This window comes from Ixodes scapularis, unplaced genomic scaffold (genome assembly GCF_016920785.2).
Source record: "Ixodes scapularis isolate PalLabHiFi unplaced genomic scaffold, ASM1692078v2 PGA_scaffold7__128_contigs__length_106722199, whole genome shotgun sequence".
Taxonomy (NCBI): Eukaryota; Metazoa; Arthropoda; class Arachnida; order Ixodida; family Ixodidae; genus Ixodes; species Ixodes scapularis.
This window is the reverse complement of record NW_024609882.1, coordinates 43,104,690-43,121,759: the sequence shown is the minus strand read 5'-3', so window position 1 is coordinate 43,121,759 and position 17,070 is coordinate 43,104,690.

Sequence of the window (17,070 nt, the reverse complement as noted above, 5' to 3'; positions counted from 1 at the left end):
CAGAATGATTATGGGCAGTCGGTGGGGAACACCCCAGGCCATGATGATGCAGCTCTATAGAGGGCTCATCCTCTCACGTCTACAATACGCCTTGCCGCTGGTCCGCACCAACAGCACCCAATCCTCGGCTATAGAGACTCTTCAACGAGTCGCAATTCGTCTGTGCTTGGGCCTACCAAGATACTCCCCAAATACCCCAACGTTAGTGGAAGCCAGGGTCAATCTCGTTGAAAATCACGGCAGGGAGCTGACACTTCGGCACATAGCGAGACAGTCATCTTGTCAATCAACAGGTCCACTCCTAAAGCGTTTTCATCAGCGCCCACTCTCGCACCTCGGACAACTGGCAGCACAATTCAGAGCACTCGTTGGTGACCCAGACATCATCTACATGACACCACCACCATACGCTCCACCACTAAACATCAATGAGTCTGTTCCCGCTCTCAAAAGTAAACGGAACACAGCCCAACCTGTAGTCCGGAGCCTTGTTGAAGACCACATGGAAACGACCTTCGCTGGTTGGCTGCGGGTATATACCGATGGCTCTGTGCTTCATAGCCGTAAGTCGTCTACTGCTGCCATGTGTATCCCAGAGCTCAACATGACCGAGTCCAGAAAGCTAAGTTTTTATACTACGTCGACAACTGCCGAACTTGTGGCACTTTGGCTTGCCCTTGACTCACTTAGCAACCTCCCTCAATGTGGCAAAGCGTTAATCCTCACAGACTCTAGGATGGCGCTGCAACAGCTAGATCGTCTTGAAGACGCACCGCAATACGCTCGATTTGTCGCGCACGTAGCGAGAAGCCTACAAGCAAAGGGCTGGCAATTAACCTTTCAGTGGTTGCCTTCGCACACTGGCATCTCGGGCAACGAGGCCGCTGACCAACTCGCTGCAGCGGCTCATCACCTTGATGTCCCAGTGGTAACAATACCTAAAATACACGAAGCCAAACTACTTATACATCAAGATATAATCCTTAATCACCCGGACCCACGGGTTTCTGGCGGAAAACCTCCTGTACGTGTCCCACCGAAGCTACAACGAGCCAGCGCCTCCTTGCTGCACAGGCTACGCACCGGATGTGCCTTCACGGCGAAAGCCCTCCACCGCATAAACTCTGCCGTCGACCCCCTCTGCCCAACCTGCAATGTTCCTGAGAACTTCGACCACCTCCTCTGGGACTGCACGGCGTTAACGAAAGAGAGAAGATCCCTCATCGACGGCCTGCAGTGCGCCGGCGTCGCACATGCCACTACAGAAGAAATTCTTTTTCCCCCGGGTCCGGCCGGGACCGCTTCTAAATCATTCGCACGTCTCCTCACATTTTTAGAAGACACAGAATTATTCGATCGCCTATAAACCACAAGTACCCGACCTTAAGTGCAGAGTGCCAACAAGTGACAGTCATCCACCCCTTCCCTTTGTGTTTATCTCTCTCTCTCTTTCTTTCCTTTTAATCTGTCTCTCCTCTAACCCATTCCTCATCCCTGAACTGACTCGCCCCCATTTTTAGGAGTGGCCAACTGTTCAGGTTTTCCTTTCCAATAAAACGCTTACTACTACTACACTCGGCAAACGCGTTAAAACGTGGAACGCCGGCGTCGGGTGGAAAAAAAGGCAGACCTAGCTTTAGGTGCACCCACTAATCATTCGAACCAGAGCTCGACGTTCTGACGTCTCCTCTTGCCTCCTCCTCTCCCCCAGGTTATCGGCGCATACTCCATCGCTAGGTGTTCGGCATTTCGTGAAGCCCAAAAGCGAAGCCTAGATAAAAGCATGGCCACGTGTCTCGACAGTGATTGGCTGCCGGGTAGGAGAAGAGGAATGAGGCGCTCGGTGATAGTTGTTCTTTTTTTTTCAGCGATGGTTGTTGAGGTTGTTCATGTTGTCGTAGTGAGGCTCATGGCGTAGGGTGTCCGCCGTCAATATTGCCAAATCCTTGAAAGAGATCGCCCGCGGCGATCTCTTTCAAGGTCCGCTCCATGTGAAGTTCGCTCCATGTCCGCTCCATGTGAAGCGGGCGAGTTACCCCTAGGCCAGAGCCGTATATGTAGAGAGTTCGGTCAATGGGAGGCGCGGGCAGAGCCAGGGCGTGCGGCAGACTCGGAAAGAGGGCTTGGCATGCTCTCTTGACCAACCAGAAGCCGAAAAAAATCCCCTAGCGGTGGTAGCGAGAAACAGTTCTGAGCCGATCGATCATCAAAGGTCTCTGTTCGTATATGGTCTTAATAAGTGCGTAAGAGTGAAGTGTAATAACTCTTTGTGGTTGAAAATAGGGTTCACGTCTTGTTTCATCATGATCATGCAGAAAGATGTAAGAAACGAATGCGCCGCTCAACTCTGTTTTGCGCGGACAGAGTGTGACCGCTCTGACGGCAGATTCCCGGCGCTCGGCGTTTGGCGTAAGGATTATGTCGATCTTTCCGCTAGTCGCACTCTTCCACCGCTTCCACCATCATTTTAGATGAGTGTGATTGAAATATCACGTGTACCATATTTTCAGCCATCGAGAGTTACTCTCGATGGCTGAAACTCTAATGCAGTTATCAGGTTTGTTTTTCGCGACCACCGCCAGGGTATTATTTCCGGCTTCTGGTTGGTCACATTCGAATTTCTGAAGACGCTCTGGAACACGCCCAGCCCGCTTTCGGCCAATGGCGCCGCTTCATTTGTCTCCTATACTTCCCAACGAATGGCCAAACTCTCTACATATACGGCTCTGCCCTAGGCTACGTCACAGCTTCTTTTTTTTTTTTTTTATGAGTTACGCCACAGTTTTGGCAACACTTGAGGACAATGTTTTGTGGCATTTCAGAAGAAGTGAAGAGCACGCGTGCACAGCTTTGAAGGGCGCTCAAAATGGGCGAGCGCTCGTGCGCCTATAGCTTCGACTAGTGCCACCAAATAATACCCGTGCCACGCGGGCAACTCGAATGCCATTTACTACGAATGACATTTGAACGATCGGTCAATCAGCACGCGACACTCCGAGCGTGCGGCGTTCCGCACGCGACGGATCGCGAGCGGATTAGTTGATTACACGAATGTCATTCGTTGTAAATGGTATTCGAGTTGCCAATGTGGCACGGGTATAAGCTACGCTTCAGAGTAAAAACACTTACCCATCTTGTTGCCAGTTATCTGAAGCTTTATCTCGTATAAAAGGAAACGCTTTTCGCCCTCCACAAAATATTAAGCAGTTCGCGGCAGAGCAAAGCAATATTATACCCATGCCACGCGGGCAACTCAAATGCCATTTACAACGAATGACATTTGAGCGGACGGCCAATCAGCGCGCGACACTCCGGGCGTAGTGCATTCCATGCGCGACAGATTGCGAGCTGGTTCGCCGATCACACAAATGTCATTCGTTGTAAATGGAATTCGAGTTGCCCGTGTGGCACGGGTATGACATGAGCTTCCTAACGCCGAATCTAATGCCGAGGGAGTCGCGCTATTTAATCATGACGATCGGCAGTTGCGTCTGCTCTGCACAAGCACCAAGATGGCGGCGCCCGCAACAATATCTGGGAACAGAGTGCCGGTAATTTAAGCGTAGCTCATTTAGTGGCTCTAGTTTTGACTGCATAGCTTCAGAAAAAAAAATAGTTTGCCCTAATGTCCTCTTGTTTAGGGTGATGCCATTCTTTGTAATACCCGGTGCCCACTCCACGCGCTCTCTAAAAAAAAAAAAAATAGCCGATAGCAAAATTTCGTTATAGAAAGAGTTTTAGAAAAGCGTAAAGACCCTTGCGTTAGCACTGCGTACAACGCACGCAAACTGTCGACGTAACGTTACGGAGCGCGTTGAACGCGCAATACGTAAAGACTTGCAGCGTCATCTAGATGTGCTCCTGCGAACTGCTTCAAACAATCCAAGGCGGGTATTCGGTCAAGCCAATCCAACACCACGAATCGCCTCGCTTTGCTACGAAGTTCGCGAATCTCTTTCCAGTTGCCTGCACTCTTAAAAATGGCTGTAAGTCTACTTTCCCGCACAACACTCGGAGAGCCAATCACCGCGACTAACGGAGGCAGCTCTACGGATGACGATGCGGAAACATATGTTTAGACCGAAAAACGCCGTCCGAGTTGTGACATTAAGCAATGCAAAACGTCACGCTTGCATTGCTTAATGTCACAACTCAGACTGCGTTTTTTGGTCTAAACATATGTTTCGGCATCGTCATTTGCTGAGCTGCCTCCGTTAGTCGCGGTGATTGGCTCTCCGAGTGGTGTGCGTGAAAGCAGACGCACAGACTTTTTTTAGAGTGTGTTGTGAACGTGTTTTGTCTTTTTTTTTTTTTAGGACTGTGCGACTAGCAGTTCGATCTATGGTTCGCTCCAGTGTGTTGTGGGATGTCGTCCTCGTCATTTCCTTGGCAGTATGCAAGCAGTAGGTCGCACCGCTCGCTTACCGACCGCACGGTTAGCACCTTTTTAGGTGTGACGGCGTCGCCAACGTTCTTGGCTATCGACAACCATCTTTGTGGGCGCTCGAAAGGGTTGGTCGCGTTCATTTCTTTGAAGAAGTTGTGGGTCGCCTCTCAATACCGCCCCGATCAGGCCGAGTTCCACTCGCTCCGAGGAAGTCACATGGGGAGGCGCTACACTCTAAAACATGTCTGTGCGTCTACATTTACGCACAACCCTCGGAGAGCCAATTACCGCAACTTACGGAAGCAGCTCAGCGAATGACGATGCCGAAACATATGTTTAGACCGAAAAACGCAGTCTGAGTTGTGACATTAAGCAATGCAAAACGTCACGCTTGCATTGCTTAATGTCACAACTCAGGCTGCGCTTTTTGGTCTAAGCATATGTTTAGGCATCGTCATTCGCTGAGCTGCCTTCGTAAGTTGCGGTGATTGGCTCTCCGAGGGGGTTGTGCGGGAAAGTAGACGGACAGACTTTTTTAGAGTCTACCATTGGGAAAAGGATTAATCTACTTAAGTTCAGAGTCCAATGAAGAGGAGGGCCAAGGCTGTCTTGGTAGTCCGGGTCTTCAGTTGGAGGCCTTGCTCGGCACCAGCTCTTTCGTCTGTCTCCAGCTCCGAACTCCGCGTGTCCGCGCCCGCCACGAGCCTCGCCCTTTTTCCTTCTTTTTCTTCTTTCTCTCTCTTCCACAAGGTTGAGGTCAACTTCAATGGTGAAGCGAACCCGTACAACGCGCGTGGCACTTCCACTGGTTCGCCTCACCGCCGCCATTTTCCGAACTGGAGTAGTCTCGCGCTTTCCCGTGCGCGACGAGAGCAACGAGAATGGCACGCAGGGGACCGCTACGTACGCTCGCAAAAATCGATAGCGAGCGTACGTACGCATAGCTCGCTGCAGTGCGTACGTACGGCTCATGCGCAGTGTGGAGGACGCAGCGTTAACGCTAACGTAGGGGGCTTGCGTTTGCTCCTATACGCAATACCAAAACTCTCTAATGTCAAGTGCTCGTGCCGGGAAGAGCGCTTTCACGCGCCCCGTAACAAAAAGGAAAGAGAAGCGTTCGTAATAAAATGGTAAGATGCCTGTTTTGTTCCGAACGCTTTTTTTCAAGCACCCCACAGTGCCTAAACGCTACGCCGGTGCCCAAGGACTTCGTCGTGACGTGTCGCAGCTGTCGCTGTGACTGTGCTTTGGAGTATAGCGGTACTTTTCTTGATTATATTATTTTAGACCCGCCACTCAAACATGACGCTGGCTGCTTCGCCATTTTTTAGCGAAGTCCACGATCTAGTGGGCTTTCTCACGGTACATGGTTTAATAAAATTGTAATTGGCCTTAAATTAATAGGAAAGTCTATAGTAAGGGGCACGTGAACATATTATTAATATGGACCAACCCATTGCTATCTAGGGAACAATGGTTCACGTAAAATATCCCTGGTTAGCAGCGGTATGGCACTGGCTAAATGTATCAACTACAGCGGATAAACGAAAGGATAACATTCCGGTGTGTAAACAAACTCAACATATAATTATTAGTGTTCGCACTCAGCTAGCCTGCCTGACTGCATTTTATATTCAACTTGGGAGGTCTGGTCGCATTATGCGATATTTCCACGCGACGACTGAGCACGTGTGTTATAAATGAAGCTATTCTATTCAAGTTCATTTTATGTTGGATAATAGCTGTTGACGACTTTTTGACCCGTCATTCTACTGAGTACAAAACAAGATTAACGCTTTAGATAGGCTCCAAGCTGGTCGTCTGAAAAACGCGTGGCCCGAACTACGGCGTTTTAGGTGCGGCTTAAAATAAAGTCGGTGGTTTTGTTCTGCGTTTGGTGAAGGTACTTACATTATCTAGGCGAATGTTTGTGATCATATCAACGGGATAGTTAACACGATTACAATTGAATTGAGAGCGGCAGCCACCCCTCTTTATTTAAAGGAGAAACCCTCCAGGCTGTGGGAGATCCAGCCTGTGTAACTACGCACTCGCCTTATTGCTGCAGGTCTCCAGCACAGTGCACCCACCAGCTACCATAAACGGCTGCATGACAACCATTATCACAAAACGTTGCTTCAATTCATTCATACTACTGGCGTTGTACTATACATATAAGACACTTATGCCTAAAAACAACCCCCTACGTAAAACAAAAACTACTCAATACTTGTTCGCGTTAAAGGCCTTTCGATCTCCACGTTATGGGGCGTACCGTATTCCACCAGTAAAGTACTCGGTAACAGTGCATCCGATCACTGCCCGCTATACAACATTGTAATGTTTACAAATACACAGTCTAGCGTGCAATCTCCACAGCGCCATGCCACAGCTTTGAACGCGCGTGTTTGTAGTTTCAGAAAGCGATCAAAGAGATTCACGTTAAGTGAATCTCCTTGATCACATCGAGGGTGAAGCATCTGCGCATGTGCGTAGAGAGCCTAGATTGTAGAGAGGGTCCATCTCAACCCGTTGGGAGCGTTTGCAATTTAAAGGCGGAGATCGGTTGCAGGTGCACATGCGCTTCGTTGTCACGTGGCAAGGAGGAAGCAGGCGGAAAGGCGGAGTCATTCGCAGACGACCGACCTGTTCGTCACCTCTTCGCAGCTCGTGTTGCAGACGCGGCCCATAAACCATGTGACCTCGGTCGAGCAATCGTGACGTCAGAGACGCACGTTGTTGTATAACGAGGGTAAAGAGCGTGAGCAAATCAACAGTCGCGCCGCCCTTTATCGGACTCTTAGTGTGACGTCATAGGGGAAGGTAAGCTGGCCTTGGCAGTATCTAGGCGCTCTGGGCTCAGCAGAGGAGTCACGTGACTGCGATGCGCAAGCTTAGCGGAATTTGAGCGGATTCCTTTCCCTCTTTCTCTCTCTTTGTTTCCCCTCTTTTTAACGTGGCCAATCATATTCTGAGCTCTGTCCACGCTGCTATAATGTGATGCAGTACCCCCATCAGCAATTGTCACAAAGACAAGAAAAACGAAAAAAAAAAGTTTATATATATATATATATATATATATATATATATATATATATATATATATATATATATATATATATATATATATATATATATAACTACATCGCAAGCTGTTCTTCTATTTTTTTTTTTTAGCCAACTATTTATTCGTTTATATTTAAATACCACAACTCGGGCTTTTCGAGCGTTGGAGTGTGCCAACATAGAGGGCTTACAACCAAATCCCCAGACATCTTGAATTGACTGTTTTTTTTTTGTTTTTGTTTTTTGTGCGTCTCTGTGTGTGTGTCTTTTGCGTGCTTTCCCGAAACATAAATGGCGGCTTTTTTGTTTCGTTTTTTCTCCCGCCTACGCACTTGCACGCACGTTTGACTCGGCCCAAACCAGGTTCATCGTCCTCTGAATCGTAAAGACTCGGGATAACGGGCCACTTGCCGAAATCACGGCGCGTCTGTATTATGACTGGCGCGGGCACAGCTCCATTAACTCTATTACAAGAATAATTCTTCCTTGGCTTTGCTTTCTCCCTACTGCAAAACAGTGGTGTACGGGATGGAGATAAAACTAACCTTATCAAAAGAATGATGCTGCGGAATATTATTATCGATACTTCATCTCTCAAGTAGCGATGAGCACTATCAAAAGCACTGGCTCGTGCACGCATAGCTCTTCGGGTTGCCTTACAAAGAAAAGATTTTGCCGTGCCAGGTGCTTCTGCCCATACAACGCATTCTCTACAACGCTTTGCGGAACTTTGGAGATAAAGGAAATTGTGGTAGTTTTTAACCGACCTTTTTTAAACATGGCTTGCACATGACGTAATTCCGCCATGCTGGTGGCCATTCCTCCTTGTACTTGAGGAGCAAATTAAATTCGACGGGGAGAAATAATTTTCTGCCGAACTGGGGTCTCGAACACGCGGCCCGCGACTGGCTGGGGCGCGGCCAACAAGCACCCCGCGCCTGCCAGCCCTCGTTCCCATGCCTTGAGTGCTACATGCTCAGGGGGCTCAATCCCACAACGGTTTCATATTGTTTAATAATTTCCGATCGAAACGTATCTCTGCTCTTACAACGTGTTCACATATTTTTCCTTGTTCTATTTCATTTCGTAGTTAGTATTGTTTAAACTTTGATTCTCAGTTTTTTTGTCGGGTTAATTTCTTATTCTAAAACTCCGCTACTAAGTCAAAATCGCGAGCTCTTCGCTTAATGCACGAACTCTAGCTCAGCAGGGACAACCACCAAAAATAAAGCTATGAGTTCGACCTTGTATCCTTCAAAAGGATTCGTCAAATACAGGTATTATCTTAAAATACTGATACAAAAAGGTTCAGGAAAACAAGAACTGTCGTATGAAGTTCGTACTTGTGAGCGAATTGATCGACATAGTAACGACAGCGGGCTTACCTGTTGTTTTTCTGAAGCATACCAGCATGTTGGCCGGTCAGTGCCATTTTAAACCTTGTTATCGCATCGGGTATTGTCTCAAAGCAGTCGTATAAAATCAAAGCAAATGATGTCATGGCAAAACAGCGCGTTTGCGCAAAAATCGGAGAGAAGGAGGTATCTTTTCCAGGAAACCTCCGATGCGTCACAGAGAGACACGGCTTCTTTGCAAAACAAAACACCACTGCCACTTTCTTTCTTGCCTCAACACATATTTATCCCCCCCTCTCCCATCGTATGCATTGGCCCTTGACCTCTAGGTGTGTGTGTGTGCGTGGGGGGGGGGGGGGGGTTATCTGGGCCCCACATTCAAATAAGTTTGATACCCCCGCTGTAGAAGGTAACTCTCCCGGCAGCACGATCATTACGACTGCTGCTGATGTGATGTGAGCCCAAGCCCTGTATACACCTTTCCAGCATTTATCACGCCTGGCAAAAGGCCGAGTCGCTGAGCCGTGGACACGGTGTCTGATACTTCACATAAGAAAGCTACTGCGCTTGCTTGGACCTTAGATATGGCAGAACACAGAAGGTGATTATTAGAATGGTATATATGACAGGGGTCTGCACAACCCGAACCACGGGCCAGATCAAATCAGCGGAGGTCTTTCTTTCCTTCCTTCTTTCTTTCTTTCTTTCTTTCTTTTTTTTCCTTTCGTTTCTTATTTTTTCCTGTGGATTTCGTACTCAGAAGGCAAAAGGCGTGAAGCCTGACAAGGCCTTAGCGCCCTCTTGACGTACAATGAATTACATAAAAACAAAATACACACAAGCAAACACTTTCAATAGGATTTATCAAGTTCTATATGGGAAAGCACAAAACATGTCATACTTGTGGACAAGAAATTATCCTACGATGTTGTGCTGCGATCCCCCCCCCCCCCCCCCCCCCAAAAAAAACAAACGAAATTAAAGTGCAAACAAATATGCATATATGAAAAGTATCAGATTGAATATTTATGCACAACGAAAATATCGTATTGAATTTCAAGAAAAACAAACAACGTAAAGAGCAAATTAAGATCTACAGAATCAAGAAATACCTCTACAAATAAGAAACGCACATACACATATACACATATTTACGATATGGTCACAGAAGCACAGACAAATCAGTAACCTTCAGCTGTATATGAATTCACCTAATAAACCGGCACTCAATGCAATAATCAGTTCCAATACAGTAAAGAAGCTCATAAAGACAGAAACCAAGATCACTGGCAACAAGATACGCTCTAATATTTCGTTGAAACTGCGGCATAGAAACTTAATAATTCATTTAGAGCTCCTCGCGATTTATGATTGTCGCGATTTGAAAAGCTAAACTTTGTAGCCTATAGTTTGTTCTTTCATTAACTAGGTACTTTGCGTTTTGAATGCCGCATGTTATACACTGGTGATTGTTCATCATCTGGTGCCAGGTAGGATTTATTTCTACGGGTTAATTGCCGCAGTTTGAAATAATATATCTGATTGGCCTTTAGCATGCTATGTTTAAGAAATAGTGGATCAGCGCGCAAGTTTCTATAATCTCCGGTGTAGTTTTCGAACATTATTAAAACTTTTTTTTTGTACGGTTAATAACTATTATAATTTAATGTTGTCAAGTATAATAATTTATGCTAATTTAGAGTGACCGACCCGCGGCAGGCGCTGGTCCTTCCAATGAAACCCAGCCCGCTCCCAGCATGCCGCTGCTATACCAGCGCGAAAATAAGCGCGCCTAAAGAATCGGCGCCGCAGCACGCACCGACAGGTTGAACTAAGATAACAGCAAACAGGGCTGGGCGGAGATACTCCAAAAAGTATTCCGGACTACAAATACCGATATACGCGTATTTTAATACTGATGTTGGATTTTAAGTAACGGGATCACCCTGAGGTATTACCGCAAAAACGTCAGATAAAGTAGTCCGGAATAGAGATACAGATACACAAACCCACCTTATTTTTCTTTCTTTTTTTTTTTTTTTCACGAACAGTGGTAGGTGCGGAGGGTGCAGTTCGCTGCGAATGCAAATGGCAGAGTTTGTATTCCTCACGTTTATGTACGTTTATGCACCTCCCCTTGCCTCAAACGTTTCATCTATACAGTGCTGCCATCCCGAATGCCGCTAAAAAAACATTGTCGCCCCCAGTGACCTGTATAGGAACGGGAGACCAACGACGTCTTGCCATGCTTGAGAAAAGGCGTCCGCTCAAATTGAACGCTGTTTTGCCATTAAGGTGTGTCTCAGTTTGTGACATACCTTCACGGCGAAACAGAATTCTGAGAGGAGCTTGTTGGAACTATTCAGAGCGCGCGAGGACAGCGGAGAAAGGGAGCAAGCACGCGACCAGAGGACTGGAGCTGCCACGACTAGAGCCAGCCACGACCTCGGCCGCTTGATCACGAGTTGTGCACTACGACCAGAAAAGGAAGAAGATGAGATGGGCTCCCAAATAACGTTGACTATTCTGTACCCGATGTCAGACAATTTAGATCGAAGCATCGATCTCAGACCAAAAAAGATTCGTCAGAGCTTATCCAGCTATTCTTGCAAGTGACCTTTCTTCGAACAACCTTTGTTGTAGTTGTTTTTTCTTGCACCCGCCGCACAACCCCTGTGGATGGGGCTGTGCGGCGGGTACATAGTGTAAATTCTGGGACCCCTCGCACTAAAAAGGTGGTGTTCAGTTTAGGATAGAAAATCGACAGTAAATTTTCGACAACAAATGTAACGAGGTCTCCAAGGCCGGCAGAGGATCGCGACGCAAGAGACGCATCACAAATGTATATCACTACTGAAATACACTTTCATTTTTCAAACGTGTCTCGATACATAGACACAGACACTCCAAAGTATCTTAAAGAGACCATCACGATACATTTCTATCGCAATACTGCCCAGCCCTGCCAAAAAAAAAAACAAAAAAACTAGAAAACTGACATTTGTAAGGGGTGTCCTCGTCATATCACTCACTGGGCATCGTCCTCACCACCATCAGCATTCTTAGTTTCTATTTTGCATCTGTGTAACTTCGTAGGATCAATTTCCTCTCCATTTCCATAGTAGTGTGTAGACCTAAAGCTAGCTTCCTTTGTCTCCACCGCACTCGTCGAATGTACTTGAATGCCAGAGTCAGACACGGGACGCCTGCGTTCCGCGTTCTAACATGTTCGACGACCGCAGTCTGCTAGCTTTTGGTTTACCCACTATTCATTCCAACCAGAATTCGGCGTTCTGACGCTTTGGCGCACTCTCGGCTCCTCCTCTCCCTCAGTGCCTCGGCGAATTGCGCATAGTGTCCCGTGTGTCGCATCTATTGCGTATTGTAAGCATCGGCTCTAGAATTATCATTAGTTTTCTGCCCTTTACGAACATGCCAACGTTCCTATGCCTTTTGACTTAGGCCTCGTGAGTCTTTTGGGCCCCATTTTTGGGCAATGTCAGTGTCTTTAGCGAAATACTGGATTTAAAAATAAAGTGTATGCATCTATCCGCCTTAAATTCTTATATTTTTAAATGTTTACTCTAACTTTTACATTTTTAATTTAATAAATTCTTATTCAAGATTAGTTATTTAGTTTTTCCTAATTTAAATTTACTTCTTTTTGTTTTTTGTTTTTTTCGTTTTTGGCCCTCGACTCGGCGGCAGATCCCTGATCCTGCACCTTAGCGAAAACGTATGGAGACCCCTTATCTATGATATGAATACGGCAAATCTAACGAAATTATTGCACGCATCAAAATAGTCATAAAGTATACACATTTTGTTTTCATAAAAATGAGCTACATTTTGGCAAATACAGGTATATAGTTCGGATCTCGTTGTCATTAGTTCCTTACTTGTCAGCCCGTAGAAACAATGTGCCAACTGTATAAGTGTGTGACGTGTGAAAATATTCGATGCAATCAGAATCCTAACCCGATTGTCCAAGCAGTGAACTTAGTTGCGAGATGTCAAGTAGGCGTCAAGAGACGTCAATGAGGAAAAAAACGACCACAGCGACGCCCTCGACCGATTTATTATTTTCATAAAGTCCAAGGCGAGGTTTCGCTGCACGTTTAAAATAAACAGCACTTTATTTAAACGAACGCTTACTGGAGATTTTGCTCGCAATTTTGTTCGGGGACCTGTCTGGTTTTCTTCCTTGCTTGTATATTACAATCAAAGCGGGGCTGCGTTTGACGTTTAAGTGAGTGGTTTAAGTAAGTGGTTAAAGTTAATACGTTTTGCGCGGTTTAATCTATAGGAATTATTTTAAACAGAGGGTGATTATAAAAAGGGCGATCAAAGATATGAGAGCCATCCCTGCATAAATTTTCAGTTGATTTAGAAAGGAGCGAATGAGTAAAAAAAAACAACTTTAAAATTTTTTTTTTTTTTTAGGGTGCAAGACATCATTTTGCCGGAAGGAAAGACGAGAAAAAAAAACACGAAGAGGGCTTCTTTTTGTTTTTGTTTGCAAGTATAAATGAGTTGCCTGTTTGAGCTGACAGGATTCGGTAAACTAACGAGAATTCTGGTAACACAATTTAACTTTCAATAGTTTTTGTCTTCAGCATAAAGCAAGCATTATCAAAGTAAGGAAAAAAATTATACTCAACTTTGTATTTTATATAAAAGTGAGGTTTATTAAAGAAACTGCAGCTGTTATTTCTTAAGGTCTAACTAAAATAATTTGCTTTAATATGAATTACTTTGGTATAACTTTCTTATTTATTGGTTGAGTATTCTTGGTTTCCTTTCTCTGCACTTTCTCCAAAACTTCATCAGCTTCCATCCCGTTTGTTTTCCTTGGGCAATCCTTTTCTTCTCCGAGTCTTGTTTCTGATCTTTCGTGTTTTAGTTTTAGCACTTGGTATCTGGTTCAGAATTTCTTCAACCTCATTTTTAAGTTGTTTTACAGTTCCCCCGCTCTCTCATCCAACATTTTAGTTTTAAACCTTCATCCTATTCAATTTTGTTTTAAAGAGAAATACAAGTAAAAAAATGAATTTAAACCATTGCACAGATATAAGATTCGTAGAAAACTGACTGTAATAAAGAAAAAAGGTACTTTGTAGAGAGGGAATTGCAGAAGGGAATCCGTCAATGATCTGCTTGAAAATATATAGCATTAGAGAGCCTATTTTTTTAATGAAATTGTATAGTTTTTTTATTTCAAATATAAAGCTTATTTCATAATAAATGTTTACAAATTTTATTTTAATATATTATAAATTAAATGTAAATATTTAATTTATATACACTAAAATATTATTTGTATATAAAGTTAGGCGTAAACATTTAATTAAATCAAGTACTGTAAGAATGTAGTGACTTATTATTCAATTTAGTTTACAAGCGGAAGCTACGCTGATACTTGTTTTGGTGGTTCCGCAATGATACGACCAACAAGAAAGTCCTGGAATAATAATAATAAGAAGAGGAAGAAGAAGAATAACAGTAATAAATCAGTGTTTATTATAGTGTCCAGGAACAACCAATCGGTCTTAGTGCTGGCACACCTAAAAAACGATCAAAATCACAGATACAAACACACATACACACGAGTGCGGAAGGGGAACGTAGTTCTCCAGTCATAGAATACAAATATTAACAAGCACGAAAGACACTGAAATTGACAAGGGAAATTAAAAGTACAAAACAGAGACATCACCAGGTGTGAGAGCAAACAGTACTTAGATATTGTACTGACAAACATCAACGCTTCAACTGATCAGCCCTTTTCTTGCAAGAGGAAGTTTCGAGCAGCGTTTCCGAACTTGCTGCCGCCTGATTTAAAAATATCAATTGTATCAGAGTAGCGGTTATAACACTTAGCCGATCTTTGGATCGGCTTTTAGTGGCTAGAATGTCGAGCTGTATAAAAAGATGACTGAAGCCGTGTAGGCACACGTGGAACTCTAAGGCTCACTACGGACGGCAGGCTGGGAGTGTTAATCGAGCCGTGCAGGGTCTTGAACAAAAACAACAGATCTGCCTCCACCCGACGCTGCTGCAGGCTCAACAAGTTGACGAGTTGCGAGTTACACCAGACGTTTAAACAAGAATCACCTTTCTCAGGGTAAGGATATTTAAAAATTAAAATAAATTCGTTTTGGAGTCACTGGACAGATAAACTGTTAGTTTTTGGAAATTCCGTTCCAAACAACCGAGGCGTACTCTAGCTGGGATCTAACAAAGGAACAGTACAGCGTGAAAAAAAGGTGCAGTCGAGCTGGTGTATGTTGAACATGACGCAAAGTCCCGAGACTGGGAATGAAATTCGCAAGAAATAGTGTAAGAAGAAAGAAAAAAGGGGACAGGACAACGACTTAAACTCAACTGGGTTGAGTTTGGGACGTTGTCCTGAGCTGAGTTTTCGGCTGAGTTGAGTTTGAGACGTTGTCCTGAGCTGAGTTTCAGACGTTTTCCTGTCCCCTTTTTTCTGTGTTACACTTTTTCTTTCATATTTTATTCCCAGAGCTGAGTTAGAGGCGTCGTCCTGTCCCCTTTTTTGTCTTCTTACACTTTTTTTTTTCAAATTTCATTCCCAGTCTCAGGATTTTGCATCATGTACAAACTAAACTTACTACAGGCCAGCGTCACTCGGGTGGAGTTCGATCGGATTACTACCAGCGTGCAAGGGGTAGGGAGGCAGTTTGGTCAGATCGCTTCAAGGTTTCTCTGAGCCTCAACCACCTGCCTGAACCTGGCCGTTTCGAACTGGATGAGGATCGTTAAACAGTGCGTTCCTGTGGTCACTAATTTGTGGTGCACGCTAATGACCCCCCCCCCCCCCCCCCCCGGGCTGACGGTCACAATTACTGATTTATGGTCACAGGTCACTCTGCACTGGCAAATTATCCAGCACATCCCGAACACTCGTCGTGTCATTTAATTGCTTGACCAACTTCGCGCAGTCTAATGCCCGTGTCCCACTAGGGCGACAGAAAGAAAGAAAAGACAGCGACAAGCCTCAAACCCATGCTGTATGCTTGCGATGGTACCTCTGGCAGGTGTTTAGTCGTTCGGTGCTCGTGAAGTAAGCACGAGCAATTGCAAGCCTGCCAAAGATACCCTCGCGTGCATGATGCTCGTGTTTGAGCATAGCCTCCTTTATTCTACAGAGCCTCCCAAATCGCGAAAGACCCTGGTTTAAGGCTTGTCGTTGTCTTTTGTTTCTGTATATCGCTCTAGTGGGACACGGGCATAAATATCACACCCGAACTTCTCTAAACCTGATTTCGTGAAAACCAGTGAGGCGTGAAAATTTTATTTGAAATTGAAACTGTGGCGGAACATGAAAGCCGGACTTCGAACTTTCCGCACTTGAACTTAAAAAAAAAATCGAAACCTTCAAAGCTTTTTTTTTTTTAGTTTAGCCTTAAAAGAGAATCGAAATCTTCGAACTTTTCGAACTTTATGAAGAAAGAAATTCAAAATCATCAAATTTATCGAACTCTGTGTCTATAAGAATTCGAAACGTTCGTTTTTTTTCGAAATTCAGATCCAAAGAAATTCGAACCTCTCGAATTTCAAGTTAGGAAAGTTCGAAATCTTCAAATTTCTCCAACCTCAAGTAAAAAAAATATTCAAAATAATTGAACCCAAACTTTTAGAAACTGTGAGAGCTTCGAACTTCTCGAATTCGAAACTCCACTATTTTTTAAAGTTGCGAATTTTTCGAATTCGAACCTCCGTACGGTCGGAAATACCGAAACCTTTCGAATTCGGAGATCAGTTCGGTTCGAAAATATCGAAACCTTTCGAATTCGAACCTAGGGTGGTTCGCGACATTCCTAGTCCAAAACAACACCAAGGTCCCCCAGTTCACTTATACGTGACAGCAGTTCGCCATGATAAGTATATGGAAAAAATATATCGTGGGTCTTGCGAGAATATGTCATTACTTTTGTTTTAGGATGATTCAAAGGGAGGTCATTGTCTAAACATCAATAATAATAATAATAATATTAATAATCGTTTATTTTTCCATCAACAATACAGTGCATTATCGATAGAGGAGGCCTAGAAAAAAAAAAGCTGTTCAGAGACAGCTTGACGAGCCATCGGCCCCATTTCAAACACACAAAGTGTTTCAAAGACGTGAAGAAAGACATATACTGCAAACAGCACAAACACATTCTATCGTGATCTTATAAATGCTCAGCCAAAAGCACAAACCGCATAAACACACTCTATCGTTTTAAAAACATACGA